The 16567-nt window shown below is 41.0% G+C and overlaps 1 long non-coding RNA gene across 1 annotated transcript; it reads right to left on the minus strand.

Annotated features, from left to right (window-relative positions):
• Positions 1–2165: 2165 nt before the first annotated feature.
• Positions 2166–2848, minus strand: LOC119767292. The gene is made up of 3 exons (XR_005277437.1): positions 2694–2848; positions 2567–2631; positions 2166–2510 (listed from the first exon to the last, which is right to left on the minus strand). It is a non-coding gene; the product is annotated as an uncharacterized LOC119767292 (long non-coding RNA).
• Between the last annotated feature and the right edge of the window lie 13719 nt (positions 2849–16567).

A 16567-nucleotide genomic window follows, 5' to 3' on the forward strand; every position in this document is an offset into this window, starting at 1 on the left:
GAACAGAAAATCTTCAACCGACAGTGAATTGGGCTCTCCTGTAAACGAAATTTTCCAATGTTCAATCCTTCTCTGATGGTTTCGGTGGTAACGTTCTCTGAAGTTGTCGTTCCTGGAACTTACAGATGACTCGAAGCCTGGTCTTGGTCTTGGCGGATGTCTCGGGGGGGAAACTGGGCGCGGTACCCGAACTGACTCGCTAGAGTCACTTTCTGTTGCTCTTCGGTTCTCCTCTCTAGATATTTCCAGCTCTGTCTGAAGACGTTTGATTACTTCCCACAATTCCTCGACGGTTGGGTTTGGGTTGACGTCTGGATTTGGATTTGGGTTTGGGTTGGGATTGGGATTGGGATTGGGATTAGGGTTTGGATTTGGATTTGGATTGGGGTTTGGATTCGGGTTTGTGTTTGGCTTTCCTTTATTATCTGTATCCGTATCCGGTTCACTTTGAGTGAAATTTCCTTCCGAAGAGACCGATTGGAGTAGCCTCGAGACTGGTGTCAAAAGTGCTTTCTGCAATTTCTGTCCTTCTTGTGTTTGTGCTATTGCCCTCTGTATCCGGTAGTAATAATGAACTAATTTTGATCGAGTTTCACTTTCGATCTTTCCTTGTGCGATCAACAACAGTCCATCTACCTTCGATTTCACAAATTCCATTTCGTCTTCCCATTGATAAGGTGGATCAGGATAATTATGTTTCTCATTTCGATCAATTTGGAATAGTTTTCGCAATATATCACGCTTCGAATTAAGATTCTGTCGTGTTTCTTCCTCTTTGTTCCTCAGTCTGAGTTCGTAGTCCACTTCCTCATTTGACAAATGTCTCGCGTGTGGGAATTTCATCGTATTTCTTTTTAACTTCACAGTATCAAAAATGTGATGAGCAAAATTGTATGTTATGTGCTCAATAACGTAAGTTTATCGTGTACATAAATTATCAAACTAACAATAAATAATTAAATAAATAAATAAATAAATAAATAATTAAATAAATAAATAGAATAAATAAATAAATGAATAAATAAATAGTGATACAACAACCAAAAACAGGAAGGAGTAATCGATCCACCAATAGAAACCCAATAAAGGAATATTTGCTCTAAGAACCCACGAAACTCGTTCTAATGAACTCTCAATAGAAAAAAGAATGAAAGAAGACCCAAAACGTTGGGCGCCAATTTGTGGTACGCAAATCGTAGCCACGAAGGAATCCCCACGTTGGGCGCCAATTTGTGGTACGCAAATCGTAGCCACGAAGGAATCCGTCCGATAACCGTCCCACGGGTTTGTTAATTAGCAAACGGTTTATGCGCCACCTCCGTAGAGGACCGACTTGCCTGGTTTATGCCCGACTAGACCCAGCCGCAGGGCGGGTCGTTTTGTAAAAACCTGAAATGAATGGGGAACGTTCAAGGGACTCAAAATAGGTAAGAGGTACTCCGCTTCGCGTGCGATGACTCCAAAAATATCCAAAACTGAACGGGGCCACCCGTTGTCCGTCCGAACAACCAGTCACCTGTTCGCTCTGGATCCTCACAGGATAATTTCTACCCCCGCACCAATCGCTGCGACGGGAAAAGACCCCAGGCTGAGATTCCCAAGCAGCCTTGCACTTGAGTAAAACAACAGTAACAAAAACGTGGAGACGTCGAATGCGAAGCGAGGGACCTCTAGACCCGTGCAACTAATCTGGTGAGAGAGACATTTCGTTCACCAAAATAACTACGCTAACAACGTCTTGGGGGAGGTGAAAAACGAGATATATTGCATGCTAAATGTGGTTTTTAATTGTACATTTTTAACCTAGGTTTAAGTTACATGTTTGTAGTGTCCTACGTGTTCATTTCCTCTTCTCTTCTTGGTTCTCTCTCTCTACTAACTATCTGTGTGCGGATTTGTTCTGGGGCTTAGTTACGTTAGCCCGGAGGTCACAGGTGTAACGGTGACCAACGGAACTAGGCTCGGGAAAGGGCAACGAGCCTTAGAAAATGTGTGTGTGTGTTTTTGGCAACTCGGACGACGTCTACGAGTGCGTACGCATGCGGTTTTTACGTTATAGGTGAGTACTCACGGACCGGTTTCGTTGATTGGCTTACGCGTCGCTAGTGCACCGCGCGGTGCGATATTCTTCCGAGCAGATGAAAGGCGCGCGATCTTAAGGGGCGGCCTGGTTGAAATCGGGCTTGGCCGGCTGGCCGGCCTGGTGGACGGGTCGCCTCCTTCTGGAACCTGGACGGCGCGTGACCACGAGGACCGACGTCTACGGTCTGGTGAACTTCTGCGGCGAATCTGGACCAGCGGCTGGACAGGAACGGCTGGCGCAATGGATGGCTCTCCCTGGAGCCACGTGTAGCGTGTGGTCTCCCTTCCGGATCCCAGTGGGCCTTCCGGGGCTCGATCGCTGAGACCGCGGGGTCAGCAGGGCGGCTAAGGCTTTTGGTGGCGGTGTGGCGAGCACGAGCTGGTAGGAGGCGGTTGGTTCCGACTCTAGAACAGAACGCCGTCGTCGGCTGTTTGGCGACGATTAACACACATCACACATCAACACACACACTAGGTACTTTACCTTTTAATTCCTCTTCGCACACAGAATCGGACCGCACAAACTACTAGCTAAGCTAAGGTTGGACACTACAGGAAAGAACAAAGATTAACTACACAAATCTACAGATCACTCGTTTCACTCGAGTTACCGTCACTAAACACACCGGGGGGCTTGACTACTGGATCGGCGCTGCTGCCTCTTCCGCGACTCAGGACCAAGTGGACGAGTAGAAATTGTAACTTTCCTCAGAAAGCGTCATTAGGGAAAGGTTGAACGGAAGTACGTAATTTCGTGAGAAATTTCGTAGTTTCGAATAACGAATTTACCCGAACAGATTTTGGCAATATTACTGAAGGCATCTCGTTCCCTCTTACATATTTGTCATCTGGCTTTCCTGTTCTAATTCATTCCAGGCTTTCCGAGAGGGCTTGATCGTGCAAGTTCTCTCGGCAGGTTTAACCCAGCAAGTCTTCCCATACGTGGTGGTGCAAGTTGTGCTTTCTCCAGGACTATTTGGCTTATCGGACGGATTGGCAGGGGTGTGAGGAAGTGAGGTGTAGCACTGTTCTACTAAAGCTTGCCATGTGCTAGCTTCGACACAAACCCTTGATTGAGTTGGACTTGTTTATATTAAATAATTATAGCTAAATGAAAAACAACTAAACGAATAGAGTGACCATGTTACAAACTTTGCAGAATATTGTTTTGTTACAGTGTAAAAAATCCGGCAATGTCAGAAAAAACACGAAAAAAATGATCTTTTTTGTTCTAAATTAAAAAATGACCCTTCTGGGTTAATGAAGATTCGAAAAGCACATTACTCTTTTTTAAATTGAGTAACGGAAAATGACAGAAATTTTAAAACTTTTTAAAGTGTTTTTTTCGATGAAAAATGCTTTTTTTTCTAATTTTGAGTACGTCATCAAATCGGGCGACCAATTTTACTCAAAAGTCCCTTTGACGCCAAATTTCATTCTCACCACCGTTTCAGGCTGCAAATTATTGAAAACACCTCTTTTTTCGCATGTTCAAAATTGAAGAGGTCGTACCACCCCTCCGTCACGAGATATCAAAAAACGGACCTCGGATTCATGATCAGGGACAAAAGTTAACCCTTAGGACAAAGTTTCACGCAAGTTTCATCGAAGAGGGGTCGGGGCAACTTTTCCCGATTTCGTGTGAGTTGATAGAAAATTACTCAAAAAGGAACAAAAATAAAAGTTTTTTAAGCCTTATCAGTTTGTTTACTCACCCAAACGGCGGTCGCATGATTGTATTGCATGGCTGCATGAAAATATATCAGATTCTGCATAAATCTGTCCTCATAGAATTTTTGCGATATACGGGTATGACATTACCGTCAATTATCGACATTACCGACTGCTGTTTGCTGGTATAGCGAAAAAAAAAATCTTATCCGAATGAGGATTGAACTATCAACTTTATGTTTACTAATCCAACACGCTACCACCGCGCCATGGTCATTTGTTGAGTTAAGAGCACAGAAAAAAATCAATTCTCGTAATCGTGAATTAAATTCACGAATGTGAGAACCATGAAGGAATTTATTCCTGAGTATGGTGCATTTGCACTATAAACGTGAATATATTCCTTCGTGGTTCTCACATTCGTGAATTTAATTCACGATTTCGAGAATTGATTTTTTTCCGTGAGGGACAGATCACCAACGTATACTTCTCTCTGAAGTGTTGCTCGGGGACGCGTCAGCATAGGGGAATGGCGTCGCTATTTTTTGACCACGTTTTCCACTTTTTCTTATCGAAACCGACTACTTTATTGACTTCATTTTGCTGGGCGAGATAGGACGCCGTCTATTATTAGACGATGACTCAGCACTTTTCCACTCTCGCACTTAAAAAAAACAGATGGCAGCAGGATGTAACGCCACGTCCCTATTATATGTGTTAGTGAGATCTGCAGATCGCGATTATACCCAGGCAAAATTGATGTATCGGCTTGCTACAAAAACTGTAATAAAATATAACATTTTCTGCAGCAAATCCACTGTTGCAGATTTTGATATATATATTTGCTTTGGGTGTTCAATGTTAAAAAAGAAACAATTGTGAAATTCTCTAATTTCTTCGATAAAAAATATTTCTTTTTAAATTTTGAAATCAACTCGAACAGTTCAAAAGGGCATGATATAAAATATTTGACCCATTTGAATTGTTATTTTTGAATTCAAAGTTTAAAGATTGTTTTTTTTCGAAAAGATTAGAAAATTTCTCAAATTTTCATTTTTTTCAGCTTGAAAATTGGACTACTATTTCCGTGAGACTAAAAATAAATAAATTTTAAGCCTCTGGAATGCATCATCCCTAATCGGCCATTTGGCGACCATGTTTGTTTTAGATAAACATTCAAATCTTGATTCAGAATGTTTAAAAAAAAAGGGTTTCTTTGTGTTGTTTGTAGAAGCATTTTACACGTAGTGATTATTTTCCATTTCAATTCATTATTTCTGGACCCTGAATTCAAAACCATCATTGGCAGTCATTGCCCCAAAAGTGAAGGACACCATCTACCGCTTAAATTAAAAGACAAAAAACAATGATTCTTATAAAAAGCTAAATTAAGTACAACAAAAAGTTACATGTGTGTGTGTGTCCAAATGTGTCCAATACCCGCTAACCGGTAGCGAAATTATGGGAAAGTATAATTTGTATCAGACTTTGTATATGCCGAATGCTGATTGTTGTTGTTTATTTCTTCTCAACAGGCACTTACACAGGCACAGCTTATCTCAGTCCCGGGTATTAGGTGGTGATAGCCCTCGCGCTGCTTCCAACGACCAATTTCAGAATGACAGAGCTCCTTGCGGTCCAATTCCGAGGTCGCTGAGCATTGTTCGGCCCCGCCTAAACATAGAAGCAAGCATCTGAAGGAAACTCGATCTATAATTAGGAATGTAAACCTACTGATGGCCGACTGCTTAGCGTCCCAGACCATCAATCTTAAGGTGTGAGTTCGAATTCCACCTGGATTCATTTTCATTTTTGTTCATATTCAAAGTTCAAATTCCTGATTCCAAATTTCAAAGATACTGACCGGGATATGATCCCTGAACCTTCAGCTTGTGAGGCAGAAGACGTAACCATTAAGCCACGGAACCGGTTAAGTACAACAAAAAGTTACATTATGTGAAAATTGAACAGAAAGAGAATACCGGATTTCTTTCCAAACTCATCATTCCAGCTCATATAAGGAATTTTTCTGGAACTTTTGTACCCAACCCGCTCCGATTTCAATGAAGATTTTTAGACATGTTATCCTGAGCCTATAAAAACCATTTTTATGTATATGGAGCCAGTTGTACTCGATAAAAACGTTTGAGAAGGGCGTAAGGATTTTAAATATTTTTGTAATTTAAATATTGCTGTATCTCTGAGCCGTTGCATCGTATCAAAAAGTGATCAATGACAAACTTGTAGGACTTGTAAGAAATGAGACGGGCTTTCTGAAAAGAAAAAAAAATACACTGAAAGTAAAATGCACGCCAATTCTATGAGATATTTAATTTTTTTAGTTTAAAAGTTAAATTTGAAGGTGATGTCACGATTTTTTTTTTTCGTTCAAAGTTTGTGTGAAAATAGCCTAAAATGTGACAAAAAGACTCACGAAATATGCAGAACGGCATGTCTCTCCTGAAAAAATACAAAAATCATTAACTTACATTGCTTTTTTTAAGTGGTCTAAACGTCAAAATTTTCAAAAACCGATAGTAGGAATCGATTTCCTAGACAATTTTACATAAAAGTCTCCATATTGACCATTGTTCTATGTCCAGTCCTTGTGAAGATACAGCGGTTTAAAAATGAAAATGATGAAAAAATAGTTTTTTTTTGTGGTTTTTGTCAATTTCTATAAGACAGACTTGATTTTTCAGTCTCGTAAATATTTTTACTGAAAAGCTCGTTTAATTTCCCATAAGTTTGCCTTTAACAGCATTTCATAGGGCAGAAAACAAAACATTTCCACCTACCACATCAATTTATAAAAATGTGCAAACACACTTTACAAGGTTTATGCCATTTGATCCAAATATCGAGGAGAACTCCCTCTGTAGGGGCATCATTTACCCACTCCCACAATGTTGATTTTCCTTGGGGGAAAAATGTAGTAGTACTGCTATTGACAACACAGCAACAGAGAAAAATCCAAAGAAGGTATCCTACCCAAATTCAAGTATGTGTGTGTGTGTTTGTGTGATTTGGAAAACTGTAAGTAAAGAACAAGCAGGAAATAATCCTATTATAAAATTTAATTATTCATGGATTAATTCACAAAACATGTCCCAGCTGTTACACACTGTTTTGAGAGTATAGCGCTTTATTGGCTGAACCTGTGTTCGACTCGGCTGGGAACGGAGCATAAACAGGAAATTACTTTTTACTGTTGTGTGAAAGTTGGTATTGATGGTTACTTTCTTTTTAATAAACTTACATTATATTAAGAACACCCCTCAAAACATTTGCCACTGAAAAAAAACTAACATCAGTTCCAGGTCCAAGTCCGAAAGAGCTGAAATTCCCATTGTTACAATGAATTTACTTTTCATTTGAACCCATCACTCCCCGTCGGTGCCATTCCCAAGTGCATTTCGGCAAAGGGACCATTTACTCTCCGTTCCAAACCAAACTGATGGTTCCAAGCAGCAGTTGGCTGGTGGTACTCACTTGATCCAAACCTTCATCCCGCGCACAATCGCACAATCCAGCCAGCGTGGTATTTTCTTCACGCGGGGCAAATCGCTGGCACTTTTCCAACCGTTTAAGATTTTCACCGTGCTGGGGCTCGAAAGCAGCAGCGACGTTTTCTTACTTTTAGTTGCCTCAGTATTGAATTTTCACGGCTGACACACGGAAAAATTTGAGGTGATTCAACCCATTTATTTTCAGTTCCCATTTTTTTTATATATATTTTTGACGTTCTAGGTGGACGGACAGACATCTTCTAAAACCTGTTTTTTGGATTGCCTTAGAAATCAATTTTTAAACTATTTTTCTCCGTGCCCAAAAAACGCAGCCGATTGTTGCTAGCTCCCCAGCGGCAACGAAGAAGAGGACGACGATGATGATGATGGTGATGGTGATGATTCTGGGGGAAAACTGAAATAAATGGAGAAATTTTCCACTAGAGACAAATTATGACTTACTTATACGTACACACTTACACACACACACTTTTGGTCCTGGTGCTTTGCGGACGCCTCGTCTTGGCCAAACAGGACTATTAGTTGGGTTGGAAAGAAGGTTGCCCTGTCTGCTTCTTCTTCGTTTGGTCTTCTTCATCTTCTACTGAAGAAGATCCTTTCCTTAAGGAGGTGATGCTGAGATGTTTTCCAGCGAGAAGCACTGTTATTATGACTGGTGAACTAGTCGTCGTCGGTGCGAAAGTGTCATGACAGTTTACAGAAATGATAATTACGTGGAGCTGTGTGAATTAAGTTTTTTTTTTCCTTTGCAGCACAACACTTTCTTGCGTGCCCTGCCTGCCCCGGTGAAGAACATCTCAGAAGAAGATGTTTGTTGCGCAATCAACGTTTATGGTGGCTCTTGAAATGAACATAGATTTTTCCGACACCTTTGCCGGTAATTGTTCCGGGTGATTATTCTATAATGGTGGGATCATTGCAATTAAACATGTAGGGTGGAGATATTGCTGAGATGGAAATTTCTGACAGTGTAATACACTAGAAGGGGGTTTCAATTAATTAAGGCAAGAAGTTTAGAAAAAATCAGTAAATTGTGTTGTACTTCTTAAGGCTTGCTTGTATTTTTTTTAGAATTTTAAAGATTTAAATAATATTCGATGAATGTATTTAAATGCAGCCAGAGTTTTTTTATAGGTCTCTTAAACAAAATTTTCTTTTTTGCTTTTTGGGTGTTTACATTTAAAACAGAGGTAAAAAGCAAATAAAAATAAAAATAAATGCTTATTTTACCTTAAAAAAACCCTCCAGAATTAAAAAAACCCCATGAAACTATTTAGTTAAAATAAGTAACCTTCGCTCCTTAAGTCTATTTCCAATTTTGATGGCAATAATCAATTATTTTGTAGTAGCACTCTAGCAACGTTTGGGTCCGCATTCAGTTCAGCTTCCATGTAACAGTAAAAAATTTCTTCATTGCTTATAATCAGTTGACAACTTTCAAATCCAGAGTTTTTTTTTTTAAAGGTCCTTTAAGTTTGTTTCTTTCATATGTTTATAAGACCTAATCAAAAAAAGTGAAGAAATGTTGATTAAGTTAAGGACAAAAATCAAATAACAAGTTGATGTTTACTACAACTAAATACAACACAAACAGAATCATTGGACTGGAATGGAATGGGGAAATTATGGAAATGAAATCAATCAGAGAAAAATTTTAACAGAAAAAAAAGTACAGTTTTGAATCCCAAAAATCCATTGAATTGAACTTGTATTCAACAGATAGTATTCCAGAAATTTATTAAATTCTCGATAATAAACTAAAATTTTCTTGCATAAATAGGACATCATGTTATTTAATGTATGCAAGTGTTGTAAACTGTAATATTTCTTTTTGCAATTCCGTCGTGAAACTACTCACTTTTCCTGTCATTCTTGAACGACGAAATAGCCTACTTTTCTGTACCAAAAATAACAGAATCGAATAGCAACACTTTTCAAAATAAATGCTGAAAAGTTCTACTTTTCAGCACTGAACTTGTTTCGAAGAGTAACTCTTTTCAACTTTTTTTTATTTAAACGATTCATTGGCAAAATACATGAAAAATTGACTTAAAATTTCACTCAGTGTGTGTTTTTTGGAATTGCAAAAAATGTTGTGTGGAACTCGTTGCAAAACTTGATTTTTTCAGCACTCTTCTTATTTATCCAACTCGGTGAACCTCGTTGGATAAATGTACGACTCGTGCTGAAAAAATCCTCTTTTTGTCACTTGTTGCATAAACTACTATTTCAAACGAAACCAAAATTTATCGATTCTGGGGTGTCCAAATTTTATCTTTCTCTTTGAAAAAAATGTTTGTGATGAAATTTCCTACAAGCTACATGCATTTTTTTATTGGGAAAAAGGCTACCCTAAATTGATTGAGCAATGTGAAAAATCAGAGAAATGCGATTTTTTCGACATAAATCCGTTTGGGAAAAGTCAATAATTTTATTATTTGTAAATTTTTTTTTTTAATTAAATATTTCTTTATTGAGCTTTCTTATAATAATTACATTTCTTTTACATTGTATGGCCTAATGCTCTTCATCTTTGTTTTTTTTTTCGTTTTATTATTAACTGTTCACATTTATTTTATTTACTTCAAATAGTTTTACATTGTTGCATTGAATCGAATACATTTGGGTAAAAAAGAAAAAAAAATCACATTAACAACTAATCCTAACTTAAAACTAATAAAACATAAATTCATTGAAATATTTTAAATCACTAGAACGAGTAAACTACGAACTGTAATTTAAGATAAATGCTCCAAGCGTTCTCACTTGATCCTGACGAGTTTTGCAACCACGCAGTGTTGTTGTCATCTCGATGAAAATGTTCAGAAGTGCTTGTGGTGAAAACAGGTCACTACTGCCTTCACCCGTTGATGTTGGTTGGTTTTCCCTCGGTTGCTGACTGAAGCCTGGAGGTCTTGTATTCTGATTCAACGGCAATGGCTGCAGATTTGGAACCACTCGAGCAGATCCCGCTCCTGGTGATACAAAGCAGGAAAATCCACGTCCGTGAATGCTGGTGGGGTTTTGCGACGATTTGGTTGGCGCCTCGTCGTCGCTTGCTGCCGAATTTTTACAAACTCAGCACGTTTTGGGCAGCTTCAACTTTTGGTCGAATGGTCACCGCCGCAATTGAAGCATTTGGCTTCGATGTTCTCGTTGATTGTGTTGCAAGCTTGAGTTTTGTGCTCACCTCCGCAGGTTGCACAACGACTCTTGATGAAACATTTCCTTCCACCATGCCCAAACTGCAAGCAGTTCGAACACTGTGTCATGTCACGATGCACTGGACGATAACGTTCCCAAGTCACGATGATGTTGAAAATTGCCCGAACTGCTTTCAGCTCAGACGGAGTTGTCGATCCTTTCTCGAGATGAACCAGGTACAGTTGATCACGATACTTGATGTCCTTGTTGTGTCTCGTCATCTTGAAGACTTCGATCACGTTCAACTTAAGAGTTTTGAGCTCTTCTTTCAGCACACTCACATCTGTTGAAATATACAAACTTTTCAACATTGGAACCACCCCAGCTAGTAATAGAATTCCGAGAACCACACTAGGTTACTCACGAGCTTAGTAGTCACAGTATACTGAATTTATAGTAAGCTAATAGAGCTTTATGGCAAACTACAATTAAGTAGTATTTGAAGAAGTGGTGTAAGTGACACATACATGTAAATAGTAATATTAAGTAAAATGTGAATTATGGTATGTAACGATAACGGAACATGTAGAAGAATGTTGATAGGATTAGGATTGATTTAATAAAATTATCTTCTGAATGCACTTGAAGCAAGACTTGAATTCTTATTCTACGCATAAGATCACAACCTGGTTTTCCGGTAGCACGTAACCTTCAACAGGTTATGGGCCCAGTACACCTACTGGAAATAGCAGGCACGTGAAAGAATCAAATGTTGTGATTTAATTATCAAACAAATTTGAGACCGATATGATGGCAGATGAGAAGCAGAAAATTCTGCTTATTCCGACCTTCCATGGAGCAGTCAAGTCTGACTATCCGTGTTGGAAGGTGAGGGTTCTACACTATCTCAAGCGAGAAGGGTTGTCCCATTGCTTAGAGAAAATACCAACTAAGGAAAGCTATGCGGAAGTTGCACAATACGAGATGAGGCTCAAAGATGACGATGAGGTTGTCACCATCATTTGGCACTCGATTGACAACGACGCCATGAAGCACGTGCTTGGATTAGCATTTGCCAAGCAGATCATGGACAAGCTTGATCATGTATACGAACGTCAGGGGCAGCTGACACTGTTCGCTTACCGTCGGCAGCTGTACCGTCTTAACCTGACGAGCTTCGGCAGCCTGACCGAACTCTTTACGGCCCACGAGACGCTGATACGGGAGATGGAGCGTGCTGGAGAGCAGGTGACGGACGACGAGAAGCGGAGTACCCTGATGGCGGCGATCCCAGATCAGTTCGAGAACACGATGGACGCTCTAGCCGTGATGAGGAAGGACGACATCCGGAAGATGTCCCTGGACGAGTTCAAGGGTATATTCTTGGACGCCGAGATGAAGAGGAAGCTGACGGATGAAGAAGTTGGACCAAGCCAAGCGTTTGCAGCAGGAAGGAAGAAGGAGGAGCGGACATGTTACCGCTGTGGCATGGTTGGCCACACGGCCTGGAATTGTTGGCAGGAGCCAAAGTGGGAGGAATTACCAGCTGGTCAGCGGCATCCCAGCCCCCAGAGGTATGGGAGAGTAAGCCCGCAGAGATCCGGGAGAGCTACTGCCACCGGAGAGTGGAGAGGTCGATTGGTGGATGCGTCACCAGAGCGCGCACGTGGACGTGAGAAGATCCATCAGGAACGTGCAAACGTTGCACTTATCGTGCAGACTGATCCAGCGAAGCAAATTGCTCATGGATCGACACGGAAGAATGCACATGGTCAGCTAGCGGGAATAACTGCTCGTAGAGAGGACCATAGTGTGCAAGAGCGGCAAATGGTAGTAAATCCAGCATGGCAGACAGCCTATGGTAAAGCAGCGTGGCAGATTGCCCATAGATTAACCCAACCGAATGCACTTAGTCAGCCAGCGAGGCATGCAGCTCGTGGCGAGGACAGCGGTGTGCAGGAGCGGCGAGGGGTTGGCAAACCAGTGTGGTATACAGCCCATGGTGAATTAGAGAAGCGTAGTACTTATTTACAAACCCGGCCAAAGGCACGTGGCCAGCCAGCGGGGCATGTTGCTCGAGGCGAGGACCATAGAGTGCGAGAGTGGCGAGGGGTAGATGAATCAGCGTGGCAGATTGCCCATGGATTAAACCAGCCAAATACACTTGGTCAACCAGAAGAGCGTCAGGCTCGTGGAGAAGACCGCGAAGTGCAAATTGTACGGCGAAGAGGAAACCAACCAGAGCGGCAGATTGCCCATGGCAGAGAAGGGCGGCGAATTGCCCATGTACCAACCCATCCGAGAGCATTTGGTCAACCAGCGAAGTGTAAAAATCGTGGAGAAGACCGCAGAGTGCAGAATTTGAAGAGAGAGGTTGAAGATCCAGAGCGGCACATTGCCCAGGGTAAATCAGAGTGGCGTATTACCCAATTACATACCCAGCCGAAGGCACTAGGTCAACCATTGGAGCGTAAGGCTCATGGCGAGGACCATAGAGTTCAGAATTTTCGCAGAGAAGTAATAAACTCGGAGCGACAGACAGCTCATGACGAATCAGCGTGGCAGATGGCCCATGTATCAACTCATCCAACAGCGTTTGGTCAATCAGAGGAGTACCGGACTCGAGGAGCAGACCGAAGAGAGCAGATTTTACGGAGAGAGTTAGTAGGAGAATCAGAGCAGTTGATTGCCCATGGTAGATCAGCGCAGCGAATCGATCATGTACAAGCCCGGCCGATAGCACTTGATCGACCAGCAGAGCGGAAGGCTCAAGGAGAAGATCGAAGCGTGCTGCAGAAATGGCGAAGGGCAGAGCAACCATCAAGGCAAGCATCCTTTGGTGCCGACAAGAAACAGCAGTCAGGGAGTGGTGTGGGAGTTCAAAAGCGAGCCAGAGCGGTCAAGATGTCCATGAGCTCGAGTACCACCGACCGTAAAGTCTTGAAGGAATGCTGGCCAGAGGAACCAAGAACAAACACGACCGCGAAGGACAGTGAGATGATAATCGGCAAGAAGAGAGGAGTGTTGAAGTTAAATGACATGTTGAGAGAACAAGCAAAGACACTTTTTGTTCTAATTTTGTTCTTGAACCTCTTGTCCGTATCGAAGATAGTTTCCACTAAGAAGCGAGTGCGTTTTGACCACGAGTGTAAGTTTATTGTAGACAAGAAAGAAGATGATGAGGAATATTATGTTGAGTGCAATGATCAAGTTTTGTTGAGCAAATCAGAGAATTTGGCTGAGATCTGGCACAAACGGTTCCATCGTCGTGATACGGGCTACATTAAGAGACTGGTAAACAACAGCATGGTAGATGGATGTAATTTTGAAATTTCGCAGATTGAGGGGAAGCTGTTGGTCAGTAAGTCTTGTGAGTTGAGAAAACAAGCCAGACACCTCTTCATAATCCAAGAGCCAGTGGGAGTGCTGCCCAGTTTAATCTGTCAGCAAGCACAGCAGGTTGAATACAACGGCTTGAGGCACTTAGCGGTTGTTTATCTGATGAGGTATTCGAATTTGATTTTGGAGAAGTTTAAGGAGTTGGAAGCATTGGTTTATACTTATTTTCTCGTCCAAAATTCGAAGTTACGATCAGGTATTATGGAAGAACTTGATTGTTTGAAAGAGAACTCCATTTGTTCGTTCAAAGTCAAGGGCGGTGAAAGTGTGCTAATGATTCGAGCCAAATTTGTAAAGATGTACGTGGAGGCAAGTGTGAAATTGCCGATCGATGAGAGCGGGGAGAGAATGATCGGATTGAAACGAACAGGTCGCAGCTGGAAGGAACGATCTAATGAGGTTGTGAGGAAGATGGACTTCGACAGACTTCATGGCACCAGCGTTCATGTTTCTGAGGATCAATCGCTCTGCATCGCTCTACAAAGCTACGTTCGAGGGGCACTGTGTAGGTTTGGAATACAATTGAAACATAATTGGATGAAGATCGATGTTCCCCCTAAGAAAAAGCCGTATCAAACTGTATGCTATTTCAGCATATTCCAAAATTGTGCAACAGAAAAACATTGGTCTGGGTTGCAGCAAGTTTTGAGATACCTAAGTGGTACAACTAAGTTGTTTGTTCTAAATGATGCTCTAGATGACAAGATGATTGACAACAAGTTGGCTTGGTTATCGAAGCGACAGAAACCTAGTATTTCGTCGACAGAAGCGAAGTCAGCGTCTTCGTGCAACGCTGCCAAGGAAGGGAGCTGGATGAGCAGTCAACTTGATTTTTACACTTTTTACAAGGACCAGCATTGCAGAGGAGCTAGGAGAACATCAACGATCAAAGCACATCGACTTCAAATATGTGTTCCTGCGGGGCATGATACAAGCGGAGAAGCTGAGGGTAGAATATGTGCTGATTGTAGAACAACCTGCAGACATATTTACGAAGCTGTTAGGAAGACAACAATTCGAGAAGACATTAGAATTCCTTTGATTGAAAGTTTGAGGGGAAGTGTTGAAATATACAAACTTTTCAACATTGGAACCACCCCAGCTAGTAATAGAATTCCGAGAACCACACTAGGTTACTCACGAGCTTAGTAGTCACAGTATACTGAATTTATAGTAAGCTAATAGAGCTTTATGGCAAACTACAATTAAGTAGTATTTGAAGAAGTGGTGTAAGTGACACATACATGTAAATAGTAATATTAAGTAAAATGTGAATTATGGTATGTAACGATAACGGAACATGTAGAAGAATGTTGATAGGATTAGGATTGATTTAATAAAATTATCTTCTGAATGCACTTGAAGCAAGACTTGAATTCTTATTCTACGCATAAGATCACAACCTGGTTTTCCGGTAGCACGTAACCTTCAACAACATCCATGTCGTACAGGCCTCGGAGGACCTGTTTCATGGGTCGTTTACCTGGATCGTCATGGCTGTAGTATTCAATCTTGGTGTTGTTCAGGAAATCCCGAACGTAGTTGTAATCCTTTCTGGTAGGTAGCAGAATTTTGAGTCCATCAGCACATAAGCGAATGGAAGCTCGTAAAGCACCAGATTTGATAAACCCGGTCAGCCACTTTCGCATCGAATCCGATGACAATGTTTTCACAAAAATGGGTGGCAACTTTTCCCGTTGTTCAAATTCTTCCTTCTCGCTCACGTCCACAGGGAGGGTAGCGAAATGGTTTCCAGACGAATTTTGAGCGTCCTTGCTCAAACTGCCTGGCTTTGCAGGTAGCGCTTCGGCATTCTTTAGCTTCTTCAAATCTGCCGATCCTGCTGGTGAGGACCGCCTCTTTTTCTTGCCGTGAGGCATTTTTGCACTTTTTAAGCTCTTTTCAGGAGCTAACCTTACTGAATGATGGTCCACAAGGGAATCTTATTATTTGTAAAATTTTGTTGCTTGGACAAAAACCTATGTATTTATTCCTATCGACTTTAAAAGAAGTTTTCAAAAAGTTACTTTTTTAGTATTCTATTATCATTTGTTGTTAAGTAACCATCTAGCATTAATAGAAATCATAATTCAGCTGTAGATTAGCTTTTTAATGCAAATCAGTCACAAAACAGCCAATTTTAGTGCAAATCAGCTCTAATAAAGTTTCTATGCAAGATGCTGAAATCATGCTGTTTACCAGCAATCACTGGCAGCACTGTCATGTTTTTTCTTGAAATTGGCAACCCGGCTATGATTGTGACAGAAAAGTGAAAGAGAGAGAATGATTAAAAACAAATTCTCGCTCACTCACCTTTCTTCAAAGTAAGGAAATATTCAAACCACAGTTTAAACCAATTATTTGTTGCTGGTGAATCGTGTTGAGATCGTTCAGATTGAAATTTGAATGCAAGTAGAAAACAATTACACATCCTTGAAGTGTTATAAGAGAATATTTGTACATTTTCAGAATTGCCACATTAAAAATGCGACTGACGAAACTTTAGCGGCCGCTTCGAATACATTCAGCAGCAGCCGAGAGAAAATTGTTTGTGGTGGCGAAAATGAGTAATGGTAACAGTGATTATTATGAAATGGATTTGTGGATTTTTAAATAAATATATGTGTTGTAACCCTAACGTCTCTAGTGTTCCACGGTCTAAATCTAAGTAAACAAAGAACCCCTCGCCAAAGCAATGTGGTGAATAACTCATTGTCACTCCACACAAAACAAACACAACG

This window comes from Culex quinquefasciatus, chromosome 2 (assembly GCF_015732765.1).
Source record: "Culex quinquefasciatus strain JHB chromosome 2, VPISU_Cqui_1.0_pri_paternal, whole genome shotgun sequence".
In the NCBI taxonomy this organism is placed as follows: Eukaryota; Metazoa; Arthropoda; class Insecta; order Diptera; family Culicidae; genus Culex; species Culex quinquefasciatus.